The sequence below is a fragment of the Rhinopithecus roxellana genome, chromosome 21 (genome assembly GCF_007565055.1).
Source record: "Rhinopithecus roxellana isolate Shanxi Qingling chromosome 21, ASM756505v1, whole genome shotgun sequence".
NCBI lineage: Eukaryota > Metazoa > Chordata > Mammalia > Primates > Cercopithecidae > Rhinopithecus > Rhinopithecus roxellana.
This window is the reverse complement of record NC_044569.1, coordinates 40061728-40081847: the sequence shown is the minus strand read 5'-3', so window position 1 is coordinate 40081847 and position 20120 is coordinate 40061728. Positions and strand designations below refer to the sequence as shown.

General features: G+C 45.0%; 1 pseudogene; it reads right to left on the bottom strand.

Moving 5' to 3' along the window:
- Window positions 1–1641: 1641 nt before the first annotated feature.
- LOC104655480 lies at window positions 1642–18672 on the bottom strand (annotated as a pseudogene).
- Window positions 18673–20120: the final 1448 nt, after the last annotated feature.

Sequence of the window (20120 nt, the reverse complement as noted above, 5' to 3'; positions counted from 1 at the left end):
CACTTTGAATGACAGCACCTAATGAAGTGTTACTCTTCTGTGTGATGAATAGAGCAGCCAAAAGTCTGACACGAGCTATACTGTTGGCTTCAGTCTCACACCCAACCCAAGAGGAAGGCTCAGCCTTCCTTGGCTCTATCCTGATCCTCTGTGGCTTCTCTGGGGGTTCCTTCCTCAATAATCTCACTCTTGCCCTCCATTCTCTTCAAGGCTACTCTTTCCCAAAGGACCCAGGGGGAACCGACCAGACAGTTTTGTATGAAATTCCTCAAATTCTAATCACAGATGTATTTATGGATAGACAGAAAACCTGTGGTGGGTTCATGGTGAGAAGAAATGTTACTGTAGGAGGTGGAATTCTAAGATGTCCCCCAAGATTCCTGCTCCCTGGTGCACAGGCTCCGTGTCACCCTCTCCCCTTGAGCATGACTATGACTTGAGCCTATGATGGGACAGTTACTCTCATGATTATGTGACATCCTGTGACCAGTGGGATTTTGCACATGTAATTAATGCCCCTTAGCAGCTGACTTTGTTGTGTGTGAGTGTTCTGGGGGGGGGGGTTTGGGATTTTTTTTTGAGACGGAGTTTTGCTCTTGTCACCCAGGCTGGAATGCAATGGCACGATCTCAGCTCACTACAACCTCCACCTCCCGAGTTCAAGTGATTCTCCTGCCTCAGCCTCCTGAGTAGCTGGGATTACAGTGCCTGCCACCATGCCCAGCTAATTTTTGTACTTTTAGTAGAGACAAGGTTTCGCCATGTTGGCCAGTCTGGTCTCAAACTCCTGACCTCAGGTCATCCGCCTGCCTCCACCCCACAAAGTGCTAGAGTTACGGGTGTGAGCCACCACATCTGGCCTGTTTTTTTTTTATTATTATTATTATTAGAAAAATTGTTTAATTCATTGCCAACATTTTTTTAAATGGGACACTTCACCTCCTTTGTTGAAAATATCTGGTACCCTGGCCCAGCATTCCTGTGCATCCACAGCTGGCTGGAACAGTCCCCATACCCGGGGCCGTGCTTTCCTGTAGGCCACAGTGCTGCTGGGGCTCTACGGTAGGCATCTGTGTTTGAAACCCTGAGCATCAGCCATCAGACAGAGGCTGACCCAGTTGGAAGGTGTTATCGCCATCCCTTGAGGGCCCCAAAACTTATCTATCTCAAATATAAGAACTTGGCGGCCGGGCGCGGTGGCTCAAGCCTGTAATCTCAGCACTTTGGGAGGCCGAGGCGGGCGGATCACGAGGTCAGGAGATCGAGACCATCCTGGCTAACACGGTGAAACCCCGTCTCTACTAAAAAATACAAAAAACTAGCCGGGCGAGGTGGCGGGCGCCTGTAGTCCCAGCTACTCGGGAGGCTGAGGCAGGAGAATGGCGTAAACCCGGGAGGCGGAGTTTGCAGTGAGCTGAGATCTGGCCACTGCACTCCAGCCTGGGTGACAGAGCGAGACTCCTTCTCAAAAAAAATAAAAATAAAAATAAAAAGAACTTAGCTCCCCACCATCCCAATGGGGAGATAAGGGCCTGGAGGACAGAATGGCAATCCACCTTTGTCAAAGGAAACCCTTCACTGTAACTGTTTTAAATAACGTATGCCCTACCCCACCTAGTGCCTGGTGGGCTGCCAGGATACTCAACTCAGAATGGTGGTGTCTTCCAGCTTCTGCTGCTGGCTGGCAAAACTGTAGTAGTTGTCGGGGCCCATGACCCACTTCTTGGTGTAGTCTGCATTTGTTTGAGTGTGTTGAGGAAGAGGATCCAGGTGCCCTTGGTGAAAAGGATTTTCTCGCAGGCCTTCTCAATGCACCCAGCCATCTCATCTCTGATAGCATCAAGCAGGATGTGGATGAAGGTGCAGCTCTTGGCAGGGATGTTACCCTTGGCCAGGAACAACTTGTTGTAGCCGCCCTCCATCAGGTAAGGCTCCAGGGACACAGAGTGCTTGCTGTAGACATTGGTCTGGATGCCCTTGGCAGGCAGCCACTCCAACTCCATGTGGAACTCAGCCACCCAGTCCTGGGACAGCAGGAAGAGGAGGTGGAGGCCCAAGAGCTGGTGCATGTGGGCTGACTTGGGTAGCTGTTAGCAGCTGACTTTGAATCCATCAAAAGGAAAATTATCCTGGGCGGGCCGGACCTAATCAGGTGAGCTCTTCAAAGTCCCTGGGCCCATCCTGAAGGAGAGATTCAGAGGATGAGAGAGAGTCTTCCACTGGCCTCACAGGAGCAACTGCCATCTTGGAGAGAGGACCACAGGGCGGAAAACCACAGGCAGCCTCCAGGATATGAGAATGGAGCCCAGTTGGCTGGCAACAAGAAAGCAGAGACCACCATCCAACAACCCTTAAGAACTGAACTCTGCCAACAACCCATGAGCTTTAGATGAAGACCCTGAGCTCCAGGTGAGATTGCAGACCTGGTCGAAACCTTGAATTCAGCCTTGGGAGACCTTGAGCCCAGGACCCAGCAAAAACATGCCTAGACTCTTGACCCTGGAAATGTTCTTCCATCTCTGAATGTGACCGCTCCATTTATTTAGATCTTCAATATTTTCAATAAGGTTTGCATTTAGTTCTGTAGCTAATTCTAAATGTAACTGGGTTTCATGTTCATTACCAGTCCTTTATGCCACCATCTCACCATCTCTCATTTCTTAAATTCTACATTTCATCTAAATTTCGATTTTTTTTTTTTTTTAAGACAAAGTCTCACTTAGTTGCCCAGGCTGGAGTGCAGTGGCACAATCTCAGCTCACTGCAAACTCTGCCTCCTGGGTTCAAGTGATTCTCATGCCTCAGCCTCCCAAGTAGCTGGGCTAACAGGCGTGCGCCACGACGTTTGGTTAAAATTTTTTTTGTTTGTTTCGTTTTGTTTTGAAATGGAGTCTGGCTCTGTCACCCAGTCTGGAGTGCAGTGGCATGATCTCGGCTCACTGCAACATCCGCCTCCTGGGTTCAAGCAATTCTCCTGCCTCAGCCTCCCAAGAAGCTGGGACTACAGGTGTGCGTCACCACCCCCAGATAATTTTTGTATTTTTCATGAAGACAGGGTTTCACCATGTTGGCCAGGATGGTCTCGATCTCTTGACCTCATGATTCTCCCACCTCAGCCTCCCAAAGTGCTGGGATTACAGGCATGGACTCTGGGCTAATTTTTTGTACTGTTAGTAGAGACAGAGTTTCACCATGTTGCCCAGGCTGGTCTTGAACTCCTGACCTCGAGTGATCCACCCACCTCGGCCTCCCAAAGTGCTAGGATTACAAGCATGAGCCAGAGCCCCCAGCCAATTTTGATTTATCTCTTGATGAACTGGGATATATCAGAGCTTTTGCACATATAATAACATATTTCTTTAGTCTTCTCAAACAGATAACAGTTTGGCCATGCATAACCTCCTCTAATTGTACACGTTTCTCTGCAAGCAGTGATGGCATTGATCTGGTTTTTTTCCAGCATTCACAGAGGTCTAAGCCTCTGTTTTGTTCCTTTCAGGCAACCTGTTTTTATCTGCATGGGCTTTGGCAGCACAGTATTTCCTCTCTATCCGTGAAGAAGGGTATAATTGCACTGAACCAATGGTCGTTATGTGGTGCTATGTCACTGTTAGGTGGAGTACACAGGTCTTGGAACCCAAAGCATAGAAGTAGTGGCTGTACCTGCAAGTTTAGACTCTGCTGGTCCCCAGGTCCTGGTTCCCTGAAAGGGTAACACTTCTTCCAAAGGACTAAGTAAGGGGTTCCACTGCCATTTGGGGCTTCTCATGCCAGTGAATCAGAAAGCATGTGGGAGTTATATACTAATGGCAGCAGTTACCCCTGGTTATCCTGAGGAAATAAGATTGCTTTACCTAATCAAGGCAGGGGAGAGTACGTCGGGAACTCAGGGATTTGCTAGGCCCTCCCTTGTTTCCCTACACAGCAACCACGCCTGGCAAGAACACAGGAGTTAAGGGCTCAGGTCCCTCACAGGAAAAAGTCTGGGTTTCCCACTAGACAAGCAATGGAGACTAGCAGAAAGATTAGCCAAGCGCAAGGGGAATTTAGAATGGGGAACGAGGGAAATGGTGAATATCAGTTCCAATCTGGGTACCAACTGCAGCAGAGGAAGCTGTAGCGTGAGCTTCCTGCCACTCTGTTGTAAGTCTAGCTTTTAGAAATTTTGATTGTTCATCCCAGAGGAATTGGTGACAGAATGCCATGAACCAATTGTGGGGCATGAATGAATCCGAGTGGTGCAAATGCTGGAAAATAGTGACGCCCCCAATGTGGTACTCATATCTCCAGCCTCTTAATGCAGTCAGTCTGACTTCCAGCTGTTAACACCCATGCCCCCTACTGCAAGCTGGAATGCCACCAAAATATGCCCATGGGAGCAAACTTTAGCCAGTGACTGACAGAGGGAAGCGTACACAAATACGCCCCAGTTTCCTTGACTTTCAAGTGAGATAAAGTTGAGCTTCCTGGCAGGGCATGGTGGCTCACACCTGTAATCCCAGCACTTTGGGAGGCAGAGACGAACAGATCACCTGAGGTCAGGAGTTCGACACCAGCCTGGCCAACATAGTGAAACTCTGTCTCTACCAAAAATACAAAAATTAGCTGGGCATGGTGGCACGTGCCTGTAATCCCAGCTACTCGGGAAGCTGAGCCAAGATCGTTCATAAGAATCGCTTGAACCCAGGAGGCAGAGGTTGCAGCGAACCAAGATCACACCACTGCACTCCAGCCTGGGTGACAGACCAAGACTCCGCCTCAAATTAATAAATAAATAATATAAAGTTGTTGATCTTTTACCATATCATTTAACATGTATAAAAATACAATATATTTTGTATATAAAATATGCATGAAATAGATTTATTTATTTATACATACACATACAAATTTTTTAGTGACATAAAACAATTTCTTACATTTCTTGACTCATAGCTCGGCTGGGCATTTCCTCTGCTGGACTTGCTCATGTGGCTGCAGTCACCTAGAAGGTCATTTGGGCTGGAAGGTCCAAGAGGGACAAATTCCCACGTGCAGTGAGTGGTTGGTACTGCTGTTGGCTGGGTGCCTCAGTTTCCCTCCGTCTCAGTCTCAGGGGAGTTTCCATAGAGGGAAGGTAAAAGCACAAAGCCTCTTAAGGTCTGGGCTCACACAACATCACTTCTGCCATGTTTTTTTTGAAATTGGTTTTATTGAGGTGTAATTTACCATGAAATTCACTCATTTGAAGGGTACAATTCAATGATATTTTTAGTAAAACTACAGAGTTGTGCAATCATCACCACAATCCAGTTGTAGAACGTTTTCTTCACCCAAAAAGATTCTTCATGCCCATTAGTAGTAAATCTCCATTTCTACCCTCAGCTTCTGACAACAACTAATCTACTTACCATCTTTAGAGATTTGTCTTTTCTGGACAGTTCTTATAACTGGAAGCATATAATATGTTGTCTTTTGCATCTGGATTCTGGCTGCTTTTACTTAGCATAATGTTTTTGAGGTTCATCCACATTGTAACATGCATCAGCAGTTTGTTCCTTTCTATGGCAGAGTAATATTTCATTGTATGAACATATAACATTTTCTTTTTGTTTGTTTGCTGTTGTTGTTGTTGTTGTTGAGACCAAGTTTCGCTCTTGTTGCCCAGGCTGGAGCGCAATGGCACGATATCAGCTCACTGCAGCCTCCGCCTCCCGGGTTCAAGCAATTCTCCTGCCTCAGACTCCCGAACAGCTGGGATTACAAGTATGCACCACCAAGCCCGGCTAATTTTGTATTTATAGTAGAGATGGGGTTTCTCCAGGTTGGTCAGGCTGGTCTCAAACTCCCAGCCTCAGGTGATCTGCCTGCCTCAGCCTCCCAAAGTGCTGGGATTACAGGCATGAGGCTCTCTTCCCGGTCAGATCACATTTTCTTTATTCATCTACCAGTTGATGGACATTTGGATTGTTTCCAGTCTTTTGTCATTACAAATAATGCTACTATGGGCCGGGCGTGGTGGTTCACACCTGTAATCCCAGCACTTTGGGAGGCCAAGGCAGGTGGATCACCTGAGCTCAGGAGTTCAAGACCAGCCTGGCCAACATGTGAAACCCCATCTCTATTAAAAATACAAACAAAAAAAAAGTTAGCTGGGTGTGGTGGCACATGCCTGTAAATCCCAGCTACTTGGGAGGCTGGGGCAGGAGAATCACTTGAACCCAGGAAGCGGAGGTTGCAGTGAGCTGAGATCTCATCACTGTACTCCAGCCTGGGTGACAGAGTGAGACTCCATCTCAAATAATAATAATAATAATAATGCTACTATGAGCATTCATATACAAGTCCTCATGTGCACATATATTTTCTCTCGGATAGATACCTAGGAACGGAATTGCTGGATCACATACTAGAAACATTAATTGTTTTCCAGAGTGGCTGTGCTATTTTACATTCTCACCAGTAATGAAAGTTAATCTAGTTTCTGTACATCATCTCATCTTTTTTATTCTAGAACAGACTCCATCTCCCCAATTATTTTCATGAAATTAAGTGTTTTAGGCAACCTGGCTAGTTGCATTGCATTAGTTGATGCAAAAGTCATTGTCGTTTTTGGCATTACTTGGTTTTGGACTTGCTTATGTGGCAGTCACCTAGAAGGTCATCTGAGCTGGAATGGCCACATAAGCAAATCCAAAACCAAGTAATGGCAAAAACCGCAATTACTTTTATACCAACTAATGCAATGTCCCACATTCCAGATCTGACTTTATTTCTTTGTGATATTGTTTGGCTTGTTTCTCTATCCCCTGTATTTCCAGGAACTGGAAGTAAGACCTAAAGACTTCGTCTTATTCAGGTTAACATTTGCATCAAGAGTCATATACTGCCTGATTGGTCTACTATTAGTAATTTTTAAATTGATTGCTGTATTGGGGTAGTAAAAGCCAGATGTCTCCATTTTAAAGATATTTTTGCCCTTTGAAATTAGCAAGTAACCCATGGGAAAATGCCATGCCTATTGCCAAAAAAATAAAATAAAAACAGGAAAGGGTGTCTTAGATAACTTACAAAATATTAAACCTGATAATGACAATTGAAATTAAACATGGGACAGGGACTCAAAAATGAGGACTCATACCTATAGTGCCAGCTGCTCAGGAGGCTGTGGTGGGAGGATCACTTGAGCCCAAGAGTTGGAGGCCATGGTGAGCTATGATCATGCTACTGCACTCCAGCATGGGTGACAGAGCAAGACCCTGTCTAAATAATAAAAATAGATTATTTTAAAGAACCATATGTGTACTTAGCATCTGTAAGGAATCAAGCAGTACAACTGAGTACTCATTTGGCCCTGAATTTTCTGATAACCAAAACACAAAGCAAAGATATTTAGTTAGAGGGCCAGGCGCAGTGGCTCACACCAGTAATCCCAGCATTTCTGGGAGGCCGAGGCAGGTGGATCACCTGAGGTCAGGCGTTCAAGACCAGCCTGGCCAATACGGTGAAACCCTGTCTGTACTAAAAATACAAAAATTAGCTGGGCATGGTGGCGGGCACTTGTATTCCCAGCTACTCAAGAGGCTGAGGCAAGAGAATCGCTTGTACCCAGGAGGCGGAGGTTGCAGTGAGCCCAGATCGCGCCTCTGCACTCCAGCCTGGGTGACAGAGTGAAAATCTGTCTCAAAAAAAAAAAAATATATATATATATATATATATATAAAGTTAGAGGGCTCACTTCCAAATGGAATAAGGTACATGAATTGTTTCATAGAAGTGAACTGGACTTCAGCAGGAATTTCTCACAGGGATGCTTATATAAATACCTCAAATAAGGTAGTGAATAATTATTCTAATGAGTATGAAAGCCCAGACATTTGTATACCTTCACTAAAGAACCAGTCCTCTGTATCTGAAAAGAACGACCTCCTCCACCAAACATCCAGTTTCATGAGGCAGACCCCAAAGAGTGAGAAAAGGAGATACCTGTCATTCCTGTGGTATCAATTAAAGCAGCTTTAGTAACTAGTAAAATGACAGATGTTACAAACAATTTCGCCTAACAGTGTTTTTTTGGTTACTTTTATATTGATACTTCTAAGGGAAATAGGATTACACATACACACACACATACACGCCCACAGAGAGAGACAGCAAGAGTCAAAAATTATTTCTAGAATGGACACGGTGGCTCACGCCTATAATCCCAGCACTTTGGGAGACCGAGGCAGGTGGATCACCTGAGGTCAGGAGTTCAAGACAAGCCTGGCCAACATGGCAAAACCCCGTCTCTACTAAAAATACAAAAATTAGCCAGGCTTGGTGGCATATGCCTATAATCCCAGTTACTAGGGAGGCTGAGGCAGGAGAATCGCTTGAACTCAGGAGGCGGAAGTTGCAGTGAGCCAAGATCACGCCACTGCACTACAGCCTGGGCGACAGAACAAGACTCCGTCTCAAAAAAAAAAAAAAAAAAAATTATTCCTGGTCACCTAATATATTACAGTCAGGTAACAGACACCCTAGAACACTAGACACATATAACTCCCACAAATCTTCTTTCACATTGAAATTATTCCTTTCTCTCTCTTTCTCCCTCCCTCTCTCACCAGATGTCACAAGCAAACTTCTATCAAATGCTGAGTTGCAACCACCTCGTAGTGGTGAGTGAGTAAATGTCAGTCTTCTGTGTTGTGAGTAGAAGAAAACACACGTCTTAGGCCCCAGACATGCAGACGGCAGGATTGCGAGTGTTGGGAAAATGGAGGAACGTGATTTATATTCTTGCCAGAGACAAGCCTGTCCTGCTTCCTCAGGGGTGCCACCAGAACCAATTATTTCTCTCAAAAAACAGCTTTGGATCCACTCAGAAGGGCTTTGTTGATAAATCTATATCATAAAATATGGAAGAAACACATTTGTCTTCAAAGTGCTGAAATTGTAGTTTTTAGAGTCCAAACTGAATTTCAGCTTTATTGCTCACTAAGTAGCCCGGAGTTACTAAGGGCTCAAATTTTCTGCTTCCACGTCCTTGAAACAGGGATCGCATCTATCTCCCAGAGTCGTTCTGAAGAATAAAGAAGATAAAGTAAACAAAGTGCCCAGCACAGTGTGAGCGATTCAAAGATGGCAGCTCCTGCACCTCAGAGCTCCCAGCGCCTTTCTGCAGCCCAACGGGTGGAGCTTGTGCAGCAGGAAGACCTCAGGAGGCAAGACAGTGGCTCTTTGTGAAGAGCTGAGCAAGCCATTGACATAAACTCTGCTAAAAGCTGGACTGGAGAAAGGCTTAGGACTGAGGGTAGCGGAGCTTTCCACGGCTTTCCCCATAAATATCTGCCATTTCACCTGCACGTCTTAGGGTAGATGGAACTACTGCCGCCTAAGGAAAGCCCAATGCACAGTGCGTTCCTAGTGCCAGAGCAAAGGGCAACATAGCACGAGGGAGTCACACACCTTCCACTGGCCCAGGCCCCAGCTCCGAGAAGACTTTGGCTATTTAGCCTGTGGCTGGGGCAGGAATGCAGGCCAAGCTGCCCCAAAAGTAGGAAGTGAAGGAGGAAGGATGAAGTCTTTGGCACAGTAATCTCACCGACGAGTAAAACCTGCCTTGGTGAATATTCTGGGCTCACAATCAAACTAATCACTCCTCTCCCCAGAAGAAAGAGAGAGGGGGCTGTACCTGCTTCCTCCAACACTGGCCAGAGTGGAGAAGAAGCAGAAGGCCCTCATCTGTTAGCTGTGGTGGAGACTAGGTAGAAGGGCCTGACCCTAGCAGTCCCTTTGGCCATTAAAGGATTCCTGATTGCCTCAAAGCCCCTGGCTTTTCAGTACATTGTGTATTAGTGAGTTTATTAGAATTATTTAGTAATGCTGCCAGGCACGGTGGCTCACACCTGTAATCCCAGCACTTTGGGAGGCCAAGGCGGGTGGATCACCTGAGGTCAGGAGTTTGAGACCAGCCTGGCCAACATGGCGAAACCCTGTCTATACTAAAAATACAAAACTTAGTCAGGCGTGGTGGCGGGCACCTGTAATCTCAGCTACTCAGGAGGCTGAAACAGGAGAATTGCTTGAACCAAGGAGGCAGAGGTTGCATTGAGCTGAGATTGCACCACTGTACTCTAGCCTGGGCAAGAGCAAGATCCCGTCTCGAAAAATATATATATATATATATATAAATTAGCCAGGTGTGGTGGCATGTGCCTGTTATCCCAGCTTACTCTGGAGGCTGAGGCATGAGAATCTCTTGAACCCAGGAGGCAGAGGTTGCAGTGAGCTCAGATCAGCCTGGCCAACATGGTGAAACTCCATCTCTACTAAAAATACAAAAATTAGCCAGGCATGGTCGTGGGCACCTGTAATCCCAGCTACTAGGGAGGCTGTGGCAGGAGAATCGCTTGAACCCAGGAGGCGGAGGTTGCAGGGAGCTGAGACCATACTGTTGCACTCCAGCCTGGGCAACAAGAACGAAACTCTGTCTCCAAAAAAAAAAAGAACTATTTAGTAATGGAAAGTGGGGGTGGGAATAATTAGTATTGTTCTGTTAAAGGCTGAAACTTGTTTTATACATGCAAAAACTTTGGCAGAGTTCTTTGTTCCTCAAGGAGAGTGTCATTGGCACTTGGGAGGGGTGGGGGGACAATATTTGGTTGTGCCCAGATCCCATACTGGCAGAGAATTTAGCATCCCTGGTTCCAAGACACTAAAGGCCAGCTGTACCTCCCTATTCATTATGACAGCCAGAAAGGGCCCCTGTGTGGTTCCAGATGTCCCTTGGAGGGTTAACCCCCCACCTTATTGAGAATCACTGGCTGATGGGCAGATGCTCTTGCTAAAAATAGTTAATCAACAAGTATCAATTTATTTTTGTAGCTATTGGTCTACAAAACGATTTCATGATATTTATTTTTCTGTTACTAAGTTAGCAAGAATAAGTACCATTTATGTAACAGTTTTACATATTTTATTAGCTAACACATAAAGCACTTAATATCGTGCTCAGCAAATTCTGAGCACTCAGACAGCTATAATTTTCTTACTAGTACCATTATTAGTTATACTTGACTATTAAATATTTGTTAAAAAGGAAGACCAAAAGTAGCAATATTGTATACCATTTTGAACTTAAATTTCCCCTGAGAAGGATTGTTTTCATCTTTTCCAATTACTGCATTAGCACTATCATCTCCCCAAGGCTCAATTTCCTTACCTATTAGGTAGGGATGCTAGTAAAGACACTGTAGGGTGATTAGGAAGCTTAGCTGAGTTATGTGTGTGAAGGATCAATGAAATCAATGAATGATAGCATCTAAACATACTTCTCCTGGGTTATCTTAAAAGGTATATGGGGAAAAAAGGTAGAGATAGGGGAAAACAAAAAAAAACAAAAAAACTCAGATAGCTTCAAACATTTTTATGTAATGAGGGTCCAACCAACAATACACATTAATATACATTAATAATGTATATTAATGTGTATCCCAGTCACCTGGGAAACTTGTTACAGTGCAGATTGTGACTCAGTAGTTCTGGTGGGGGGCACCTAAGATTCCCCATTTCTAACAAGCTCCTAGGAAGAGATTTTAGAGTCCAACAGAGCAGGATTTGCACTTGATTCAATCAATAATTATGTGACAAGTTATTTTTGAAACTGTTTCCATATGAGTAAAACGGTGATAATAATACACGTCTTACATAATCAGTATGATAATTATATAATACAGCATATGTAAAGCAATTAGCGTATTGTAGGCACTCAGTATAAGTTCTGCTTTCCCACCCGGAAGAAAACTACTAGAGTTTTAAAAAGATTTATCAAAATAACAAAATTCCATTTCATTTTGGGTGGAAAAGTTACTCATGAGGTTGGAAAAATGCCTACTTTTTCTTCAATTTTTATTATCATTATCTTACTCTTTGATTTAATAATGATCAGACGCACTTTTGAAAAGCAACAATATTGAGGGACAGAATATATTTTACAAAGAAAAATGATCACTTTTAATTTGGTCTAAAATAGTTACCTCAAAATGAAATAGGTAAAGAACGACTGATTATTAAATTGCCGATTTCTTTTCAAAAAGTAGCCCTTCAATTCTGTATATTAATTTACAGTGTTATCAGCTCACAACAATAAATTTGCTTGGCCAAATGGTTTTCATTTGAGTCAGGCCAGTATTCCCAGAAAAATCGTCCATAGGTCCAGCCTCTGCACACCAGGATTCCTGTGGTTGAAGGTTAAAGCACCCCAGTGCCAATCCTAGTGCCCATTTCCTAAAATTCTTAAGCAAGTTAATGAGGGCTTAAGAGGTCATCACATTTGTTCCAGAGATCTGAGAGTTCTAAACGCACAGCAGAAAGAAGTATGTGCACATTAAAGCAGGCCAAATGAGACTAACCAGAAACATGGACCAGGAGAAATAACATCTTCCTGATGTCAGGGAAGGTCAGTCCGGCCATCCCCGTCACTTACTTTTCCAGAAGAGCGAATAAGGAAGTATCTAAAACGTTGGTTCAGGGGTGTTGTTTGTTTTGGCTTGGTTTCCTAAAATTGTTCCTTTGTAAACCGATCTGATGAAAGCCCAAGAGGAAGTTTAGAGGGTCACAATTTTTGCATTTGCTGCCCCTCCTATCACATTTCAGAAGAGGAAGTTTAGTCAGGAGGAAATGAATTCCTGCCTGGTGTGGTGTCTCACAGCTGTAATCCTGACACTTTGGGAGGTCAAGGCAGGAGGATGCCTTGAGCCCAGGAGTTCAAGAACAGCCTGGGCAATATAGCAAGACCTCATCACTAAAAAAAAAATAAATAAAATATAAAATAAATAAGAACCTCATCACTTGCCCAGGGAGCTTGAAAGAAAGTGATTCCACAGTGGTCGCATTACTGTTACAACCAGGGTGAGAGAGGCCTTGGTCTCACCTGGACTGGTGGACAACATTTGTAAAATGGAGAGACGAGAGGAAGAAATAAAAAGTCATCCAGATGTACACAGTGATCTGACTGCTGGAATGAAATTAAGTAAGTGTTAAAATCTACTGAAAGAGCTGGATCGGGCCAGGTGCAGTAGCTCATGCCTGTAATCCCAGCACTTTGGGAGGCCGAAGTGGTCAGATCACTTGAGGTCAGGAGTTCGAGACCAACCTAGCCAACTTGGTGAAGCCCCGTCTCTACTAAAAATAACAATACAAAAAAAAAATTAGCCCAGAGTGGTGGCAGGTGCCTGTAATCCCAGCTACCTGGGAGGCTGACGCAGGAGAATCACTTGAATCCAGGAGGCAGCAGAGATTGCAGTGAGCTGAGATCACGCCCCTGCACTCCAGTCTGGGTGACAGAGTGAGACTCTGTCTCAAAAAAAAAAAAGAGCTGGATGATTCACAAAGACAAATCTAAGGAGGAATTAATTCAAAGGGCTAAGTGGCTGGAGAGCGCTGTCAAAGAGCATGTCAAAGAAGTTCAGAGTTCATACAGATTTCCCACTTTGAGTATTCAAATAGAAATTGACAAGAAAACATTCACTGGGAAATTTGACAGGGATCACATGACCTGAGGAAACTAATGTTACCAGGCAGTTTTCTGCAGAGGAGTCTCATTAGAAACCATCCTAGGATAGATTGATAGGAAATTCTATGACAGACTACCACTTCTTGCAAGTTGAAACGTAGCAAGAAACAGCATTCCCTGTGTTTTGTGAGGTCTGTGCTTCTAGTCAGGTTTCGATTTTTCAAAAGAAATCTGAGGGTTAGAACCACAGCAATTTATCACAGCAACCAAGGTGTGAAATGAGGCTGCAGATATAGGTTGGAGGCAGGTCCTGGCCATGCAAAGAATTTCAGTTTTACCCTACATGCGACTGCAAGATTTTTAAATGTTAGGACTGCTTGGTTATTTTCCTTTTTTTTTTTTTTTTTTTTTTTTTTTTGAGATGGTGTTTTGCTCTTGTTGCCCAGACTAGAGTACAGTGACTGGTACATATTAGGCTTTCATAAAATATTTCGTGAATGAATGAAAGGGAGTAATGTAGCTGCAGGACAGGTTTTTTTTTTTCGGGGGGCGGGGGTGGTTGTTGTTGTTGTTGTTGTTTGAGACAGATTCTCCACCTGTCGCCAGGCTGGCGTACAGTGGAGTGATCTCAGCTCACTGCAACTTCCAACTCCCTGGTTCAAGCAATTCTCCTGCCTCAGTCTCCCAAGTAACTGGGATTACAGGCACATACCACTATGCCTGACTAATTTTTGTATTTTTAGTAGAGACGGGGTTTCACCATGTTGGCCAGGATGGTCTTGATCTCCCGACCTTGTGATCCATCTACCTCGGCCTCCCAAAGTGCTGGGATTACAGGCATGAGCCACCACACCCAGCCAGGCTAGCTTTATACTAGAAAATAATGAAGCAGCCCAGGCACAGTGGCTCACACCTCTAATCCCAGCACTTTGGGAGGCCGAGGCGGGTGGATCACCTGAGGTCAGGAATTTGAGACCAGTCTCACCAACATGGAGAAATCTCGTCTCTACTAAAAATACAAAATTAGCCAGGAGTGGTGGCTCATGTCTATAATCCCAGCTACTGGGGAGGCTGAGGCAGAAGAATCGCTTGAACCAGGGAGTCAGAGGTTGCAGTGAGCCGAGATCGTGCCATTGCACTCCAGCCTGGGCAATGAGAGTAAAACTCCATCTAAAACAAAAACAAAAACAAAAATCTGTCCTGCAGCTACATTACTCCCTTTCAGCATTCACTAAATATTATGTGAAAGCCTAATATGTACCAGTCACTGTTCTAGGCTGTGAAAATAAACTGCTGGACCAGACACACAGGGCCACATCCACTGCTACCCTGGATGGTGTCTTCAGACCATGTTTTTAAAGACAGCCCTTCTGGTCGGAAAGTGGAGGCAGACTAGATTTGAGCCCATGCAACCACCTCAGCTAGGTGTCCTTGCACAGGGCACAACCTGTACAAATATTTATATGTGCCTGAACAAATGACTTGACTTCAAGGGACATATGTTTCGATAGAAGCAGATAGACTACAACCAAGCAAAACGCAAGATAACTATAAAGGATGATGTGATCATGAAAAACTGCAGGGGAAAGACTTTCATAGATAGGATGGTCAATAAAGTTTCTCTAAGGAGATGGCAATTCAGCTGAGACAAGAAGTACAAGAAGAAGTCAGCTGTAAAATAAGCAATGAAAAGCATATTCTGGTAAATGAGAAGAGCCCGTGCAATGGCCTTGGAGCAGGAATGAGTTTGACATCTTTGAGGAACAGAAAGGAGGTTGGTGTGGCTGGAGAGCCCTGACCAAGTAGAAGAGCAATATGGGATGAAGCTGGAAGTGGGTAAAATTCCCGTGTTATGTGGGTTTTGATAAATTGCAGGGCCTATGGGACGTGAATTTACAGATGTCCAGTGGCCATGGCTGTGGAATGGCAGTGCACACAGTGACTTCACATGCATCAGCATAAAAATGTCATTGAATCCCTGGGTGAGAATAATACTCCCTAGGGAAATAAGGACTGTGGACAGCACCTTCAGGAAGGTAAAACTTCAAGAGGCATGATAGAGGACATTCAGTATAATATCAGAGAGTAAGAGCTCAACCTCTGAACACCAGTGTCTCTGGGTTTGAATCTGTTACTTTCTGTAGAACATGGACAAACTATTTAACTTCTCTGAGTCATGGGCTCATCATGTAAAATGGAAATTTAAAGTACCGATGTCATGAAGTCATTCAGAGGACTACACTGTAAAATGTATGCAAACTAGTACAGTGCCTGGCACTTAGGAGGGGCTCAGTAAATGGCAAACAAGAACTCACACAAACACACAAATACACACTCCCATTTAAAACAAACAAACAAACAAAAAAAAAAAAAACAGAAAAAGGGACTTTTAAAGAGGAAGAATAAGAGTCTGGAGAATAGTGTCACTGAAGCCAATTGAAGAGAGAGTCAAAAGATGAAGATTCACTAAATATTTCATCATTCACTAAATATTTTGTGAAAGCCTTCTATGTACCACTGTTCTAGGCTGTGAAAATAAACTGCTGGACCAGACACACAGGGCCACATCCACTGCTACCCTGGATGGTGTCTTCAGACCATGTTTTTAAAGACAGGTGGCCCACACCTGTAAGCTCAGCACTTTGGGAGGCCAAGGCAGGAGAATTGCTTGAGCCCAGAAGGTTGAGACTATGAACCCTGAACTCCTGGACTCAAGAGATCCTCCTAATTCAGCTTCCCGAGGATGTGGGACTACAGGCATGCACTACCACACCTGGCTTTTTTTTTTTTTTTTTTTTTTTTTTTTGGTAGATATGGGATCTCCCAATCTTGCCCAGTTCATCTCAAACTGCTGGGTTCAATGGATCCTCCTGCCTCAGCCTCCCAAAGTGCTGGGATTGCAGGCATGAGCCACCACACCTCGCCTATAGTTTTTAATCCACAAGTTTCTCATAAAGAAAATAAAATGACCATAAATGTAAAGGAACTGAGCTCTTGCAAGGAGTTTTTGAAGCTAGCTCTTTGGAGGGTACATTTTTAGTCTGAAACTTTTCTGGAAAAATAAAGTAGGAGTTAAACAAAGGGAGTGGGTATTTGTAGTCCAAAGCCAGAGGCATTGTTATCTTTTTCCTTGAGGGTTCAAGGACTAACACAATGACAGAAAAACTCCCTCCCAGTTCCGCTCTATTATCATTTTATGTCATTTGTTTTGTGACAGAGCCTTTGTTGCAGACACCCTCTATGCCCATGGATAGGAAATTAATAATGCAAGGCCATTTTCAGAATTTTTGGTTCCAGTAACCCTTCTGAATCATACACCTGGCTCTCCAATATTACCAATCAGCCATTTTAAAAATTATTTAGAGATAAAAGAGGCTGTCGTGGCTCATTGTAGAGTGACCCTGACTTCATCTCCATTCAACAAGTGCTGGAACGTAAACAGCACACACATCAGATCGGTTTTATCACTATTCTGGGAAACACATGAGATAGGCCTGAATATGAAAATGAAGTCATTTTCAAGGTCACTATTTCAATAAAGGAAAATCTTGTTGAAGTAAGCTGATTGTAAGTAAGTTTTGACTAATGGTATCAGCTTCTCTCTCCAACAGGCTGCATATGCCATAAATTATTCACGTATGTGGATGAGTTATTCTGATTTTCATGATGAGATTCTGGCTACTGTGCCATGTTCAGCTCATCCTGAATTTATTCTAACAAAAGAGTTATCTTACCCTGGATAGGGCACCCTGTCCCCTGGAGAGATTGTTCTCTCATGTAAGCTCATCTGGCAAGCTGCCTGTGCTCCCACGTCCCGCTGAGCCCGCTAACAGCACTGCCAGTTTTGACCACAAGGTGGCGCCCGCAGAGCTCCACAGACGCTGCACAGCTGTGAACTCAACTCCAGCCCTCAGGGAAGGCAGCTGAGAAAGAGCTAGGGCAGCCCGCCCATTTCCCAAAAAGAGCACTGAGAACCCAGGAAGGTGAGGACCTAGCCCAAACTACACTGCTAGTTTGGAGGAGACAGAACCATGCCTCCTGATATGGTTTGGCTGTGTCCTCACCCAAATCTCATCTTGAATTGTAGCTCCCAGAATTCCCACGTGTTGCTGGAGGGACCCGGTGGGAGACAATTGAATCATGGGGTCGGTTTCCCCCATACCGTTCTCGTGGTAGTGAGTAAGTCTCACGAGATCTGATGGTTTTATATAAGAGGGTTCCCCTCTCTCTTGGCTCTTTCTCTGGCCTGCCCGCCGCCTAAGACGTGCCTCCTCGGCTAGGTGGAACTGTAAGTCCATTAAACCTTTTTCTTTATAAATTACCCAGTTTCGGGTATGTCTTTTATCAGCAGCGTGAAAACGGACTAATACACCTCCTCACTGTAAAACCCGAGTTCATCCGGCCAAACTAAAGTGGTTTTCAAACCAGAAACAAAAAAACAAGCAACATCACTTTTCTTAGTGAAATTTTGTTGATAAAATATACTTTTTTCACTGCCCCCATCCACCCCACCCACGCCCACACGTCTCAACAAATGAAAATGGAGTCGCCCTGATTGAAAGAATCATTCCTAATAAACAAAAGAAAAAAACAAAACAAAAAAAAAGAATCATTCCTGAGGCATCGCTGAAGAATCACCAGGTTCCTCAGAAGAGTTTGAAAATGATTGATGAGGCTGGGTGCGGTGGCTCACGCCTGTAATCCCAGCACTTTGGGAGACCCAAGGCGGGTGCATTGCTTGAGGCCAGGAGTTTGAGACCAGCCTGGCCAACATGGTGAAACCCCATCTCTACTAAAAATACAAAAATTAGCCGGGTGCCTATGATAACAGCTACTGGGGAGACTAAGGCAGGAGAATTACTTGAACCTGGGAGGTGGAGGTTGCAGTGAGCCAAGGTCCCGCCACTGCACTCCAGCCTGGGCAACAGAGGGAGACTCTGTCTCAAAAAAAAAAAAAAAAAAAAAAAAAAGAAGAAAAAATGATTGATGGAGTGGAATAAACTCTGAGCCAGGAGCCCTCAAACGTGCCTGTCGTATTGACGTTCTCTCTCTGGTCATAATTCTCTTCCCTGTTGCATTTTCACCTCCTCCACAGCCTCTAAATCTCCCCTGGACTCTGCCTGGGCACAGACACCTGATGTCCCCCGACCTCTGAGTTTACAAACCCCTACCTGGACCAACGGTTGAACCATGTGGCCACAGTCATGGGAGCACTTGAAATTCTCCAGCCCCTGGCCCTTCTGCCCCACCTCCCTGGCCAATGCCTTACCTTGGCTTCTTCCTGCTGCTGAGTTCTGCCAAGAAAATAAAATAGTCACTAGTTGGTTATGTTACAAAATTAATGGTTTCCAGCTTTAGCTGGGCCGCTGACACTATGAACACCGCTTTGCAGCTCTAGTGGGTTCCTTTTTCCATGCCTCACAGAGATGACCTGGCCATCCAACCCACTCCTTGCCTCTATCACTGTTAACACAAAACTGAGTCCTCACTGTATGCCACATATTGTTCCAAAAACACCACAGGGACTAACTCCTTTAACCTTCGCAACAGTCCTGCAGGGCCGAAAAAAAATCCCCACTTTACAGATAAGAATCAGAAGAACAGAGATCAAAGGACTGAGAATGTGAGCCTAGGTCATCTGGCTGTAAAACCTATGTTCTTGGTCACCAGTGCCATGGGGCTCTGGTGACTGTGCCCGAAGTGCCACTTAGAAAATAGAAGCTCTTGGCCGGGCGCGGTGGCTCAAGCCTGTAATCCCAGCACTTTGGGAGGCCGAGACGGGCGGATCACGAGGTCAGGAGATCGAGACCATCCTGGCTAACACGGTGAAACCCCGTCTCTACTAAAAATACAAAAACTAGCCGGGCGAGGTGGCGGGCACCTGTAGTCCCAGCTACTTGGGAGGCTGAGACAGGAGAATGGCGTAAACCCGGGAGGCGGAGCTTGCAGTGAGCTGAGATCTGGCCACTGCACTCCAGTCCGGGCGACAAAGCGAGACTCCGCCTCAAAAAAAAAAAAGAAAGAAAATAGAAGCTCTTTTGGCCAGGCTCAGTGGCTCATGCCTGTAATCCCAGCATTTTGGGAGGCTGAGGCAGGTGAATAACCTGAGGTCAGGAGTTTGAGACCAGCGCAGCCAATATGGTGAAACCCCATCTCCACTAAAAATACAAAAATTAGCTGGGCACAGTGATACCCACCTGTAATCCCAGCTACTTGGGAGGCTGAGGCAGGAGAATCCCTTGAACCCGGGAGGCGGAGGTTGCAGTGTGGAGACCACACCATTGCACTCCAACCTGGGCAACAAGAGCAAAACTTTGTCTCAAAAAAAAAAAAGAGGCTGGGCACGGTGGCTCACGCCTGTAATCCCAACACTTTAGGAGGCCGAGGCAGGCGGATTACGAGGTCAGGAGATCAAGACCATCCTGGCTAACATGGTGAAACCCCGTCTCTACTAAAGAATACAAAAAATTAGCTGGGTGTAGTGGCGAGCGCCTATAGTCCCAGTTACTCGGGAGGCTGAGGCAGGAGAATGGCGTGAACCCGGGAGGTGGAGGTTGCAGTGAGCCGAGATTGCGCCACTGCACTCCAGCCTGGGCGACAGAGCAAGACTCCATCTCAAAAAAAGAAAGAAAAAAAGAAA